Genomic DNA, 15,163 nt, shown 5'->3' with positions numbered 1-15,163 from the left:
CTCACCTTTTGTAATAACCAGTCTATGTTTTTCTCAGGCTATATCGAATGTGTTTTGCTATAATTATAGGTTTTCTGTGTGTCTATGCCGAAAATAGAAACAGGGATACAAATTGTATTCTCTGTCTCATTTTCTGCCTTTGAAGAATCTCTGTGTGCTGAAGGATAACTAATATTCTGGAACAGTTATATTCAGGATAGGCACCCATCATTGCCCCAATGGATCCGACTAACTGCAAGTAAATCTTCATGCAAGATGAGGGCTCTTTTCCCCCACTCATCAGGCAGCTGAATTTGGATACGAGTACTGGGTCCACGAGCCCTGAAGTTTCCATTCATCTGGTCAGGCTCAAACAGCTCCCTCTGGACTTTCAAAGACTGCTTGAAGATGTACCTTTTTTTTCCTCCCTAGACTTCAGTCATGCTACTGTTTCAGCCGTTCTTACTTGGAGAGACAAGCTGTTCATTGATATATAGGTTTTCTCTTTTCTTGTACCAACCAGCTGATTAATTTTACCCTGACACCTTCATTAGGGCAGCAGTTTTGTCCGATATATGAGACTGAAACCATTCATACACTGTCTGCTTTTCATTCACAACTGCTCAACTAGAGGGTCACAGAGACAGAGCCTAGTTCTCACAGAAAGTGAGAATCAAAGAGATCAAGAGGTGCTCTGATTTTTTTAATTTGACAAATTACTGATATTGCAGGACAAAGAACACCACCACCTTCTGTAAAAAATCAACTCTATAAAAACTGAAGTGCAGCAGCCAAACACTAAAAAAACAGCTGGAACTGGGTGAAAAAGGAAGGAGGTTTAGGAAGAGAAAGGATAGAAGGTGTTGAGGAAGATAATAGGTAATGGTAGAGTTAATTTATAAAACACTGTCTTTTTAAAAGGGAAAAACCAAAATCAAGGGGAAAAAAAAAGATTGTATTGGAGGAGGTTGCTATAGTGAGAGTAATCTTAGGACCTAATGTGTGAGTGTTCTCAAAAGACTGGATGTTCCAGTTCAGTGAAGCAAGATGGCCCCCTGCAGTATTGTTAGCCCCCTCACAAAGAAATTTTGCTTCATCTAGGATCATCACTGTACAAAACACTAACAGAACTGTTGTGGTTTACCATTAGTTTCACTCAAAACACGAGGTAAACATTCTTTGCATTAAAACATCAGTCAAAAATAGAAGTCCTCAGTTACCAGCTTTGCTCCTGCTGCTTCCGAATGCCTCCTCTGCAGTTCTGGTGTGAGATTGAAAAAAAAATTCGAGTTTAGAATAATATTTCTGAACCTCCAGGAAACAAAACTCTCTCAAACTCATGTGGTAAAGATTGTGATAGGGTAATAGTAAAGACCGAAAAGAAAGTCTTGCTGGAGCTGTGAAGCCAGGCGAGAAGTAAAGCTTCATGAATGAGGAGGTAAACTTCAGAAAAATAGCACTGTGTTCTACTTGCATTTAGAGTTGGAATACTGATGTGTATTTTGTGCATGAGAAGCTTTTTATTTCTCCCATCCTATTGCATTTCTCTGACAGTGAGAACAAGACAGCCTGCTTTTTTGAAAATAAGTTTTTATAAAATATTGGTATATTGGCAACACTTGGGCTCTCAGGTTTTCGCATTCTTTTCACTGACACAAAAAACACTGTAAATTCTGTGCTTTGTGACAGCACAACAGTTCCATGCTTTAGCATTTATACATATTGTGGAGTTGTATTACTCAATATTAATAGTGGCTGATAAAATACAGAAAAATGCAGAACTTAGTTTACTTAGCAGTTATACAGGGATGTGCAGTTAGCTTCCTTCTGAAGTACATGAGACTTCCTGGACTGTCATCTGCAACTTAAAGCATTCATCCAGGTCATACATTGCAAAAGCTAGGGAAAGGAGAGGAGATAAAAAGAGACTCAAATATTTTCTTAGCAGTTAAATGCAGCAGTTCATAAGGTTCATGAAGTCAAACAACTTCCTTTCCTAGTTCTGTTTTCTCTCCCCCCTCCCCTGCTTTGTATACCTCCATGATTTCTATCACTATTACTTGCAAAGCAATAACACTATACCCAGTGCTTGACAGAGAATGTGCCAGAAAGTGTTAGAAGAGAAAGCTGTCTTATAATAATTCGAATTCACGCTTTAGCTGGTTCCACTCAGAAAATCAAAAATGGACTTGGGAAATCTGAATGATGGTAAAAATTTGGTAAAAATTAATTTCTTTGCCTTTCAATGCTGAACTTAACACATCACTCACAAAAACCCACCCAAGCTCTAAAGAATCAGTGTTGTGAGGTCTGTGTGGCCTTCTACAGACTGCTTTGGTGTGAGAGCTTGGATTGTTTTTGACCCTGTGACACTGAATGGCCAAGAGCTTCCATGCAAGGACAATGGTGCTGTTAGTGCCCATTACTAAAAGCCTTCTTGTTTCTTTCAACTGCTCACAGGCCTCCTAAACAATGAAAGAAATCCATACATCATTAATAAGGAGATTTAATTTAAATTCTGCTCTAAGAGAATTCTTAGATATTCCCCTCATTTTTTTTTTAAGTGAAAATTGCTGGAGTCTGATGTAAGGCAGAATCTTAATGTACAGAAGTGCTGGGCCTCATTAAGAAATGCTTGGAAACTAGTGGGAATTGTAGTTATAGAACAAACTGGAAAGCAATACTGGCACACCAGTGAGCAGCTCCCATGGAATGAAATCTTGCTGAGCATGGAGATATGTCAGCTAGTAAAAAAAGTCTTCCTGTTAAGTAATCTCTTTTGAGCCGGGGCATTTTATGTTAGTTTCACATTTCTAATGATGGTAACTTTATTTTTATTGTGACTCCATGTATTCAGTATTTCTAACAGCCATTTGTCACTCAAAATGGCCTAATTTTCATTAAAAAAGGGAATTGCTGAATTCCAACAGAAGCTGATGTGAAACAAAAATGGAAGAGGATAGCCCATATTCACTTTTGTAGTGAAAGGTTAATATACACATCAATAATTTTGCTTTTAATCGTGAACTCTCAACACAATTAAGAGTCAGTCAGTACAAAACGATCAGGGCTGTTTGTCACATGAAAATAATGTGAGTTGACTTTGCCTCAGCTCTATCTCTACTGTCAGTGGAACCTATCACATGAGGAATGAATCCTGATTAGGGATTTCAGAAGGTTTTATTCTGCTGTCACTTTGGATTTGAAACCATTCTTCATTTTGGTATTTTTAGGAATGTAAATAACAACACAGGATTTCACAGAAACTTTTAAGTTGGACTATGTTGCATGAGAGATTGGTTTATATTGCTAAATCAATCCATCTGCCAGAGCAAGGCCAGAAATTACTAATGAAGCCTTCATTGAATATAATATCTTTAAATGCTTAAAACAGATTTTAGTCTATATGTAATCAGAATGAGCCAGCATGCTAGTAATTAGGTGGAGAACAACACTTGTACCATGCTCATTCTTCACAGGTTTCAGTAATCGTGGTCAGGTTCTCATTGGGTATGTTTTGGTTACCTGTCAGATTATTTCTATCTGTCCACATATGTATCTATTTATGCACATACACAAAAATATATATGAATATACTTAGAGAGCGAAAACTTGGAAGAGAAATTCTTCTGCTTATGCCATTAAATTTAATTGAATGTTTTGGAATTAACTATTTTGTAGTTAAGCTACGTTACTCAGAGCAGAATTTGCATTTTGGCAGATAGAAATTTTGTTATGTAAGCCGAACTCTCAGTCTAAATGCAGCCCTTGTACAGCTCATGCAATGCTCTTTTTAAGTTGGGCAATTCAAAGTAACTCATAAAAAGGTTATAGATATAAATATAGATACAGTTATAAATAAATAAATTGAAGAAGAAAATAAGAAAATAATTTAAATATATTACAAATAGCTCCTCAGGTGTACTCTCTGTGCATTATGGCTTCTAAAGAAGGTAGCTGCAAAAAAAATTTCAGAGACTTCTTTAAGGTGTATTCCATTATTCTTTTATGCCAGGCCCCCTGATCTCTGAAAAATTGATCTGGGTCTTATCAAAGATGTTCTATTCACTTTAAAGATTCTTACATTCTTTTGCAGCTGTTCCTAATACGACACAACCTTGGGCATTTGTGGAAACTTCTGTTTTGAGGGGATTCTGGAAGTCATCTCTTTGTCAAGTTTTCAAACTGTACCTAGTAATTACATGATTGCTTTACAGAGCAGTGAAATGTGATTTCTTTCTCATAAATGTTTAGGCAGCAATACTGAACATCAATTTAAAATAGGAAATTAAAGATCATTTTTTGGGGGGGTTATATTGTTTTGAAAATTTAGGATAGGAAAAAGTATATATGCTTCTTGGAATTAAATAATTCCTTGGAATCTGGGTACGTTGACATTAGCATTTCTGTGTGGGTCAGTACTATGCCTTTAAGGACTCCCTTGCTTGTTGCCAGCCACCATGTGCTGGTTCACATCAGAGGCACCACAAACTGGATTCTTTTAGGATGTCATTAAGCCAGGAGATGCAAATATAATACACTCCAAGCCACCAACTGGCAAATCAATTCACACTCGAATATTCCTTTGAATGCGTAAATAAGTTCATGTTGAGCATGTACAAGTCCTTTCTATGTTTGTTTTTACAAATATTTGAACAACTGTGCCTCATTAGCTAGAACAGTACCAGAGCCTCCATCACAAACTCACTTGAATGAATATGCATGAAATCACCATTAGTTTTGCATTTAGAGTAATTATTGTGCGCACATATTTAACCAGAAAATGGACAGCAAAGAAACCACTCATCTCATTTCCTTGAGCTCGAGTGAGAAAGGTATTTCAGGCCTGATTTTCTGCTGCTTTGCATCTTCTATGTTTCTGCAAAACGAGTGTGAAACATTATCTATTCTGTTTTGAAAACATTTCACAACAATGAACAAATGCTGTTTCAGTAAGTAGTTATGTTATTCATCTGTCTGTATCTAATTCTTGCTTATGCTTAGAATGTAAACTTTTGAGAACAGGGACATACCACACTGGTACCATGCCGTGCAGAGTGGGATCTTGTTCAGTGTCTGGAACTCCTGTGCACTCTTGCAATATTGCAGTGTAGTTTCGTAATGCCCAAGATGTGAGAGATTCAGTTATCTCACATTTAGGATGTCGTACGTTATAGAGGATAAATGTAATCAAACTATACGTTTGTATAAGGGTCAAGAGAATTCTGTCAGTTGAGCAGAGGTCAATCAAGGATCTTAATTCCATGAGAAGAAAGAAAGAAAGGCAAAATATACTGAATATGACAGGAGTTGGGAATTATTACCTATGCTCTTGTAAATACATATAAGGTGACATTATGATCATGTCATACCATGACCAAAAATGGAGATTTTGGTATGGGAAACATTATTTTTTGCTCTGTCCCTTCCTCCTCTCCTTCTCCAGCCCCACTCCTTTGTTCTTTGCCATTGAGTGTTTTGGTTCAAGTTAATTAAAGATTCCTGTTGCAGCCTCCTGGAGTGAAATTCTGGCAGCATGCCCAGCTCTGCCATAGTCGTATGTAAGCAGCCCCTCCAGTGAGCTCCATAATGTCTCTAAGAAACTATACAAAGAGGAAGAAAGAAACTGAATCCAGATGGAATGGGAAATCAGATATTTCTTCCATTTGTGTTGAAATCTGTGAAGACTGCCCCATAGGTTGAAAGAGAAGACAATTCACATACTCTGCAGTCTCAGGGAAAAGCATGTTTTCTCCCCACCCCTCCACCCTCCATTGAAGAGGAATCTGTGAGAAAGCTTAAAGTGAGAATGCAAACTCAGTAATGCAAAACATGTTTTCCCAACTCTGCTTTACCCTGCTAGCTATAGAAAGGTGTAGGATAGACCTGTCAGGAGAACACAAAAAGCAAAACAAACGAATCAAAAGAGTGACTCAAGCAGACAAAGACTCCTCCTAATGACAGGGTTATGAGAGAATTTGATATCCAAACCAACATTTTGACACACAATTCATAGTGAAAAGAGGACTAAAGGCATTTTAAATGCCCAACAGGAGAATAAACATGTCTAACACACTGAGCAATAACCACATCCTGAACTGCTTGTTGTTAAAAGGCACTTTAAAAAGATTGCAAAAAGGTACGGTACACAGTCATTTCTCGGATCTCACATGCATAACAAAAATCAGAAATACCCCTGGAAGAGCACAGACATAGCATATTTTGTGTTTGTGAATCTTTGCCAACTTCAGTGCTTGGTTCTTAAAATGTGGCACTATTCTTGGTTGATAGTTACTGAATTATTTGATTAACAACAGTATTATTCAAAATCAAAAGTGTGGATATTTGCAAGTATGCTTTATACATAAATCACAGTTTGCTTCATGGAAGATTTCTGTTCACCAGGGATATTCTGGAATTTGGTGGGGGAAAAGACTAAAACTTGGATCTATCTGCAGTATTGCTTGGTTTCTCTATGCATTTTATTTTACTATCAACAATGTTAATATGTTGCTCTCTGATGGCCTGTTTAGTTTTTCAGGGTTTCTGTTGCTCAGGGGTGGGAGGTACATGAAGATTAAACTTTGCCCAGGGCCATTATTGGAAAGAAGTGTTAACAGTTGATTTCTGTGTCAAAGGACTAATTTTTAATTTTAAAATATCTGGGCAGAGTGATTGTTTGGCAGAGAGAACAACCTGTTGCAACTCAAGAGATCCTCATTTGAGGCGCAGACTTTGGCAGAGGTTATGATTCAAGGTTTTAGCTGACAGTTTAGTGCAATGCTTCATGTGAAATGAACCTGATAATTGCAGTGCAGATTTCTCCAAATAGCAGGTTGACTGAAATAGCTCTGGTACCCTGTGACTAATTGGATGTTTTGTTTCCACATTTTTTTTCTCCTTAAGAAACAAAAATGGTCCACAACACTGTCCAGGTGAAAGGGTAATAGATGTATGCTGATATGTGTGTTTCTTGCCCTTTCAAACCTTTGAAGCCAGGCTGAGGTCAAATTACTCAAGCAGAACAGCTCTGTTGACAAACATGTGGTCTTCAAACAACAATCTCAGTATGAGAGGTGCTGCTAATTTAAAATAACCGAGGGGAAGGGAGGAAAAAAAAAAGTAAAAGGGAAAAAAAAAACAAACCAGAGGGAAAACCAGCACCAGTCTACACGAAATCCAACCCAACTGCCACCTTCCCTGCTAGCCTCCCTTTGTGAGCCTGCCTTCCCCGCCGCGTGAATCAGCTATGGTTGGGGTTAAATGGGTAGCTTTTGTCTCCTCACAATGGCCGAGAGTGACAGGTTGAGCTAAATGATTTACTGGTGGAGATGATTTGAAGGACAGAGCCAGGCAGCCTTGGGAACACACGCACAAGAAAAGGACAGTAGCGAATCAGCCTCTCCTCCCCCTCCCGCTTTCATGGTTTTGACTGAAAGATCACAGAGTGAGACTCTGACAGACACAAGGACCATTGAGAAGCTATTTTTATTACTTATCCATGGCAGCCTTGCTTTGCTGAGAACAGACCTGAGGTTAATTAACCTTATTTTTTTTTTCTTTTCTTCCCTCCCTCCTTTTTTTTTTTTTTTCAAAAGTTGTCGTTTTTCGCATTGGGGATGTAAGCCTGTAAGTTGGCAGGGTCACATGCCATGGGCAAAGGGAAAGTCTCTGTGTGAGACTTGAGCACAAGCAAGCTCAACAAACCCGTCCCTAGCCAAAACAAAGCTCTGCACAGAGCAGGGCGATGCAGCGGGGCCGCGGCCGAGGCAGCTGCTGGGAGCGGAGCCGTACCAGCTGTTGTCAATTGGAATGTGCTAGAAGCAGCGCTCCCCCCGCCCCGCCACGCTGCTCTGGCGGCGGGACCCAGGGCTAATATGGATCCCAGATTGTTTCCTGAGCGCTGTTTGATCTGGCTGTGTGGGCAGGAACGAGGTTGTTTGTCGGGATGCGGGATGTAGCGGAGCGCCAGCGCTGCGTTGGCCCAAGCGCAGGCCAGGAACGCAGGGACACGATGGCGACATGGCCGTGGGCCTCAGCTCCGGCTCAGCCAAGGCAGCCCCGGGACTCCTCCCTGCCTGAGGTGTGCCGGCTGGGGCGTTCCAGAAACACGGCTGAGGGAGGGAAGGGATCCCCCAGCACCCATCTAGGGCACCCACGGATCCTGCGTGGGCTGAGTACCCCAGGATCCCCAAGCGCCATCACCAGGGAGCTCTCCCTGCTCCGGGCACCAGGACTCTGCAGGGCCCCAAGGCAGCAGAGGCAGGGCAGGACCCGGCCTGGAAAGAGCCTCAGAGGTGGCAACACTCCATCCTCCCAGTCAGGCTGTGGGATGCCTCCTTCAGCAGCTTCCCTCCCAGAATTTGAGAGGAAAAGTGTAAACTTTTCTTAATAAGACAAGGAAGTTTCCGGGCTGTTGCTGTGAATTAGTCTGAGAAGACTCAGAAGGCAGTGCATAGAAGATGTGAAGGTTGGGTTTATGGATAAATCAGAACTCATGAGAGATGTATTACTTGAAAGAGGCAATGCTGTCTTTCCATTTCATTTTTCATTTGGTGTATATTTGTGAGCTGTTCCTCAAGTGCAGTGGCATAATACATCCTGTTGCAGGTTACAACCTGCAATTGTCATGTCAATATTTGGTTCTGAGAGATAGGTTGAAACAACAAAAATTCTACAAGTACTACCACAAAAAAGAAAAAAAAAAAAAGGAAAAAAAAAGAAAAACAAAGCAATTTTACTAGTGCCTCCACCCTGTGAATCACATCTTGTGACTGTACATCAAAGCTTTTTTACAACATATTCAGATATCTTAAAAAAGAAAAAAAACACTCAGCAAATATCTCAGACATCTTAACCAGTTAAGGAAAAGGCTTCAAAAGTAAGACCCACTGTGTGCAATAAGACATAGCTTTTTTGCTGGCTAGCTTAAAATTGCATTCTCATTTTCACAATAATTTTAATGAAAGCTTGTAGTTATTCAAAATAGACAATATGAATACGTAAGCATCGTGGCAAAACAACATTTCTTATCAGTAAGCTTGTAAGATATGACTTAGTAGAAAAATGCAAGGATCCATAAAATGGGAAATTTGGAGACAGAAGTGTTTGGTGTTAGTCTCTTGTACTGTAGAGTTGCAGTACTATGGAGTCTCAGTGTGCTGTCACATGGTGTATTTCTAATGTCCTCTTGAATACTCAGTTTCAAATAAACACTTCTGTTTTAAAATACAAAGAGCAAAACAAACGAAATCTAAAAATATAAGAAGGAAATATGATATTTTCTTTTTATTATTCTGTGAAAGAAAGCAGTGTTTGCAAAAGATAAAGCAACTCTAAAACAAGCTTACCTGACAGGCTTCCAAATATGGATTTGCTACTGTAGGGATTATGGAAGGTGCAAATAGAAGAAGGAAATTTTCTCTTCCATTTACTTCCGGCCATAATCACTGTCATTGTCCCAGCATGCATGAGGAGTTGGGGTTACTTCCTGAAATCCCAGAAGAGTAAGTGTACTTTAGTATGTGCTGAGTACCACAAGGAATAGGTTTAATAAGTGTTATTCTTGACTGGCTCTGTACTAACAGATCTTTCCATTATAATTTGCATCTGTTTCTGTCATGGCTGATTTTCTGATTCTTTTCCAAGCCCTTCTCTTTCAGCTTCTGCCTCCACACCTAAAGCCCCAGTTATGCTGCTATAAATATTACCTTTTCCAGGGCTATGTACACAGCACTCTTGTAGGACATACAAAGGACATACCATCCTTTGTAAGTTGAGCCCTGCTTTAAAAAGTGCAGTTTATAGAGTGTTTTAAAAAATAAAGGAAAAAACGTCTTATATATTGCATAGGACGAAAGAGTTGATTTGAAGCTCAAGAGTGACCCTTCTAAAGCCAGGGCTGCACAATAACAGTGATGGTTGCTCAAACATACAAGTGTCGTTTACATTTGGTTCTCACTTTACCCTTTACTTTTACCCTTGTTCATTCAATCAGCATAAAATTCCTACTTTTTTAAGCCTTTACAAGGGTTGGTATGTCCTGTCTCTTCTTGTTCTGTGGTTTTCTCCTTACCCTCACTTTTGTCTCCTGCCATTCTTCACCTACCTTTTCTCTCACTCCTTTAGGTTTCCTTGTCTCATACTCCTTGTGAGTCACTCCAGCTGTAATAGCGTTTAGAATTTAGGGTTTAAAATATTTGGCTTTGAAAGTAAAGGGGAGAAAACTATATAAGGATGGGAAAGGATGCAAGGGCTCCATTTCATTCCTTATTATCATGCTCTGCTGGTATCATCACAATTTTGCTGCCTTGCTCCTGTTTTTCTGTGTCTGAGCATTCATGTTTTGGCTAACCCAGCCTGAGTGACTAGATACCATCTACTGGCTAAAAAAGCATAGAATAGGACAGTGTTGAGTCACCCAGAGGGGGAGCAAAATGAGGTACCCACGGTCAGGGGGCAGAGGACAGTGTGGGCTGCATGGTCTCTGTACTGCAGCTACCCCCAAACAGCTGGGCAAGAAAGTCCCCTCCAGCCACATGTCCAGTGGCATTGGGTGGCCTCTGATGCTGACATGGGATATGTGGGTTGGTCTGTTCATTCCAGCAGGGCACAACCCTGGAGCACAGCTTGCAGCCAGCACTCAGCTCTTGGGGAACACCAGCCACTTAGTTTCTTCCCATGCTCAACAATTAATTCCTTCTAGCAGACCTTTCAAAAGCCTTTCTTTACATTACAATTCTTTCATTGCTTTGTAAGAGCTTACGTCACATCACAAGACCAAAAAGCACAGTGCAGCTTAGTGTAACTTGACCCTGATCTGGCATTTCTTTGTGATGTGTCATGTCAGAAATGTAAAGAAAACAACATTGTCCCTTTCCTATTAGTTTGGGCAGCAGTGGCCACTACAGGTTGCCTTTACCTTCTGCCTGGAAGATATGTGTAGTTTATAAGACTAACAAGGATTCTGTACTGCAAGTAGGAGAAATCATGTTTATGAAGTTTTACATACATTTTGGAGAGCTGAATGTCAGCTTAACAGCAAGTGGGCTCTGAGTTAGTGCTGCTGGGGTGGTTGCAGAGAAGCTGGCAAGCAAATTGCAGAGAAGATGGCATTTGCAGTTCCTGTGACTTGAGAGAAAACAGCAATGAGGGCTACTATGACAAAGTACTGTTTTGTAATGTCTATAGATTTTATTTTTTGGTCTATTTCATTTCAAGTCCTTTTAAATAAGCATTTTCCAAAATGGATTTGAGACAGCTAGAAAAGGCTGAAATTACCCTTAAAAATGGGATGAGTAAGAAATTCTAGAGCATCCTAGGCCTTGTAATAAGTTTTTTCCTTTTACTGAGCCTAAGCAAGAGTGGCAAACAGGACCTGTTACAGCCTAGACTCGTGCCTGATCACATTAAAAGGAATAATATATGTATTAGTTTTTTCAAGTCTATGCAGGAGATGATCATCCTGACTCCCATTGCAGTGTGCTGATCTGTTGTAGCTTACTGTGAGTACCCTGTCTTTTATGTCCTCAGAGCTACAGCCTGTTTGCATTGAAATATCACGCTCTCTAGAGCCTTGCTGCTTCCCCTGCAAGGCCGAAAAGTCTTCTTGTTTTTAAAAGACTTAAAACTTTATCACCTTGATTTAAAAGGCTAGTGTGATAGTAGGAATTGAGGATAGTTTGCAGATAAAGGATTCTAGGCAGGCCTCAAGTGCTCAACTTCCAGTCCTGCTACAAACCTGTTGAGTGACCATGAGCAGCTCCTCATTGCTGCGGCTCCATTATCCCTTTGGTTTCTAAATCTATTTAAGCCTTTCTATAGCACCTTGTGGTATAAATCCTGATCTTATCTTGTTTTTTAGATACTTTTTGAAAGTGTGAAGAAGTGGATTCTGAGTTTCCACACTTCCCTGCAGAGATGCAATATTCTCATACTGTATAGGGTTAGCAGTTCTCCAGACAAAGTACTTTTGCAGAAGAGATTATGCTCTATGTCAAAGTCTTGCCTTCTTATCCATACTTTCTCAGTAAAGTACCCAAGTCAGATCTCAACTTACAGTAGAATTACTAATTTAAATGTATTCCACTGATGATTTGTTTTTCTAAAGGGGAGATCGTTGTGAGTGTAATATATTGTGAAATACATTTGAATGAATAAGCTGTTGTAATTTTGAATCTAATGTCTAACTTAAACTAGGTGCTTTATTTTGTGGATCTTTTTTATATAAAAGGGAAAAAAATAACCCCAAACACCACAGAGCTCCCTGCCCCCCACCCCCCACAATCCTCTATACATATATAAGATGATAGAAAATAAAAATTTCTGAAGGCATCTGCAAGATTTCTTGTGAGTACAGTGCATATAAATAAGAGGTACTTTTAATTCAATTTACAGGGTTTCAATTTTACTTCATTCATTTAATAATCTTTTCCTCAAAATTTTGCTTACATTAATTTTGTTATTAAGTGTAAGAGCCATCTCAAACATTTGAAATGTTTTCTTCTGCAGGCAAGGTTATGTGGGTCTGGCTTTTGACCTTGGAGAAAACAGGCATCTTGTGGCTAAACGTATTTAATAGGATGTTCACTGAACTTATTAGAGATCTACTTTAACAAGAGGTGAGTGGTACCTCAGAAGTGCTATTTCTGTCAATGCATTGTAAAGGCAGAATATGTGATTTATCCAGATCTAGACAGTACCATTGTGGATGGCTGTGTTTGATCAGCTGTATTGATCAAAATACTTGTACAGAACCTTCAGAAAATAAATGCAAGAGATGTGTGCAAAGTTAAATAGAGGTTTGGTTCAAAAGCCAATTAGTGCCCAGTCACCCTCTATTATCTCTGAAAATGTCTATCCTCCTTAAGTCTGTCAAAGTAGAAATGTAGATTTGTTAATGTTATTTTCTATCTGATTTCTTCTTGGGGGCCTTTGTCTCCCTTATGCACGGAGCCCTGTTCCTGTTTAACTCCTTTGTGGACACATCCATGTGTACATGTGTGCAGGGGCAGTACTGCCTCCAAACCTCCTCAGGATTGGGGACAGAATCCATTTCTTATGCTCCATGGATGGGGCAGCAAGAAGGGTTAGAAGTCAGGCCAGAACAGGATCTGGTGACAAGTAGGAAGGGAAGGGGTTCCCTTTCTGTTTTCAAGTGTAAGTGAAGGTGCAGCCTCATAGCCTCGGTGCCAGCAACCACCCTCCAACCTCTCTCCCTGGGTCTGGAGCAGCCTGCTGGATGTGCACGTCCATGGGCTCTCTGAGTGTGGCCATACAGGGATTTATGGCCTCTCTGTTACCCTTGGGATCAGTAACGCTATTATACCTTCCTTTTTTTAAACTTTATTTTTATATTGAATGATTTTGACATTCAGGGGTTTTTTTTCTGTATCAGAAGATGCAATATTAAAAATCAAGCTGTCCACTGAGATGCCTGTGATGATGACCATAAACACACATGTCTAAATTCTGACAAGGGTAATGAGGCTGTGCAATTCTGCACTGGCTGTGTATTACTCAGGGGTACCTGGTCATTAGAGACTCCCAAGTTGCCTTTTTTGACTGCAGAATTCCCAGGATCTCCCAGACTGCCTGCAGTGGAATCTACTGAAAAGTAACCACCATTTACATTATTCTGGCTTTCAGTTTTCAAGCTGTAATGAAATCTTTTCTGAGTGACTGTGCTACAAAGCCTTATGATCTATTTTAGCCATATTACCAGAGACAATTTTGTAAAAATTGTACTGCCAACCATGAAAGTCCATCTCGAGTTATATCAAGAGTATCAACAGCATATGAATATGCACATTTCAGTTAACATTACTAGAACTTATATGTAAACATAATATGTAATATATAGGTTGCATTATTCTTAATGGGCTTAGAATATCTTTCAGTTATTAAATGTAGGGCAAAATGCTTTTTACAATTATTCGACAGTACCTTTTAAGGAAACCTGCCCCCCAGTTAGAAGTAAAATGTTTTTCCTATATTTTTAAATGTTAAAGAATGAGGGTGACAAGAGCAGGCTGAAGAACTCCAGGCTGTGCCCTTCTCTGCACAGCTTGAACTCTCCCTGTATTTATCTGAAGCAGATGTTCCAGGCAGGATGCACGTTGCAGCCAGAGGTGAGGAGGGAGGTGTACAGAACTTGAATACATTTCACTACAGCTCCCACATCCTGTTTACACATAGCTGCTGGCCTGAGAACAACACAGGGAATAAAAAAGGAAGGTGGAGGGGGATGTGATGGGAAGGAATGGTTGATGGGCATGGTGACACCAGCACTGCTGCTGGGTGTGCATATTGAGAGTGATGGAGATTTGTGGTTCTCTTTGCATCACCCTTTGCCAGCAACACTTTCTCCACGACTTTGGCAGGCATTGATAGACATGCTATCAGTCACAGGGGAGAGAAAAGGAAGAGGGGGAGCAATTAGTTTGAAAATGGCAGCTCACCTGCAGAGAAACTATACTTTCTCTCATTTTCAGCAATGCTGCCCAGACTCCAGGAAAAACACAGCTGGAGTTCACTGAACCAACTTTTCTGTCTCATTAAAATCTTGGACTGATTTTTAATAGTAGAAAGGCACTTACTGAATCACTGGTGGGCAATGAGAAATATTAAGAAAGCTAAGGCCCATTTAAGCAGTCAGCCTGCTGAAGGATGGATTTTTTCAGGCTGGATACTTACAGGCAATTTGATTTCTACACACACAGAGTAGAGAAGGGCCCACTTTTCTGTGCACTGGAAATGCACTTCCATTTTATGTTTCCCTTTTAACTCATTGCACCTATTCCAAATTATCTGCACAAATTCCTGTCTAATGCTAGGGAGATAAGGCAGAGGTGTACAAACTCCGGGGTTTTTGTTGTTTGTTTGGGGCTTTTGTTTTGGTTTAGGTGTTTTTTTTTTTAATTTTATTTTTATTTTTTTAAAAGTATTACTTAAACTATATCACTAAAGGATCAGCTTTTCATAGCCAAAGATTCATAAAGCTGCTAGTGACAAAATACAGAGGAGGAAAAAATGGAAGGAGCAATTTTTCTAGGTTGTTTTCCAGGAGGTTTATAATATAGTCGGGGAACACAGTGTATCTGTTAGGTGTCCTTGTAATGTCATATTCTGCAGAGACTGGCTACTGGCTTTACATCTACATGGTCATGCACCCATACAGATGAGT

At 39.9% G+C, this 15,163-nt stretch overlaps 2 long non-coding RNA genes across 8 annotated transcripts in view; one reads left to right on the top strand and one right to left on the bottom strand.

Moving 5' to 3' along the window:
• The window catches only part of LOC148224237 (uncharacterized), a 73,835-nt gene that overhangs the window by 14,956 nt on the left and 43,716 nt on the right, over window positions 1–15,163 (bottom strand). For 2 of the 7 annotated variants that reach the window (XR_015802210.1, XR_015802216.1), the window contains 2 exons: window positions 9,330–9,469; window positions 8,125–8,662 (listed from right to left, as the gene is read on the bottom strand). The exons of 1 other annotated variant lie outside the window; for it this stretch is intronic. This is a non-coding gene — a long non-coding RNA (uncharacterized LOC148224237). 4 more of the 7 variants (XR_015802213.1, XR_015802212.1, XR_015802211.1 and 1 more) reach the window with 4 other exon arrangements.
• LOC148224238 (uncharacterized) overlaps window positions 1–15,163 on the top strand; it is a 68,185-nt gene that overhangs the window by 14,956 nt on the left and 38,066 nt on the right. The window contains exon 2 of the long non-coding RNA XR_015802217.1: window positions 12,490–12,599. This is a non-coding gene — a long non-coding RNA (uncharacterized LOC148224238). The remainder of the gene's footprint in view (window positions 1–12,489; window positions 12,600–15,163) is intronic.

This window comes from Sturnus vulgaris, chromosome 3 (genome assembly GCF_052056855.1).
Source record: "Sturnus vulgaris isolate bStuVul1 chromosome 3, bStuVul1.hap1, whole genome shotgun sequence".
Taxonomy (NCBI): domain Eukaryota; kingdom Metazoa; phylum Chordata; class Aves; order Passeriformes; family Sturnidae; genus Sturnus; species Sturnus vulgaris.
This window is presented reverse-complemented; position numbering and strand designations above follow the sequence as displayed.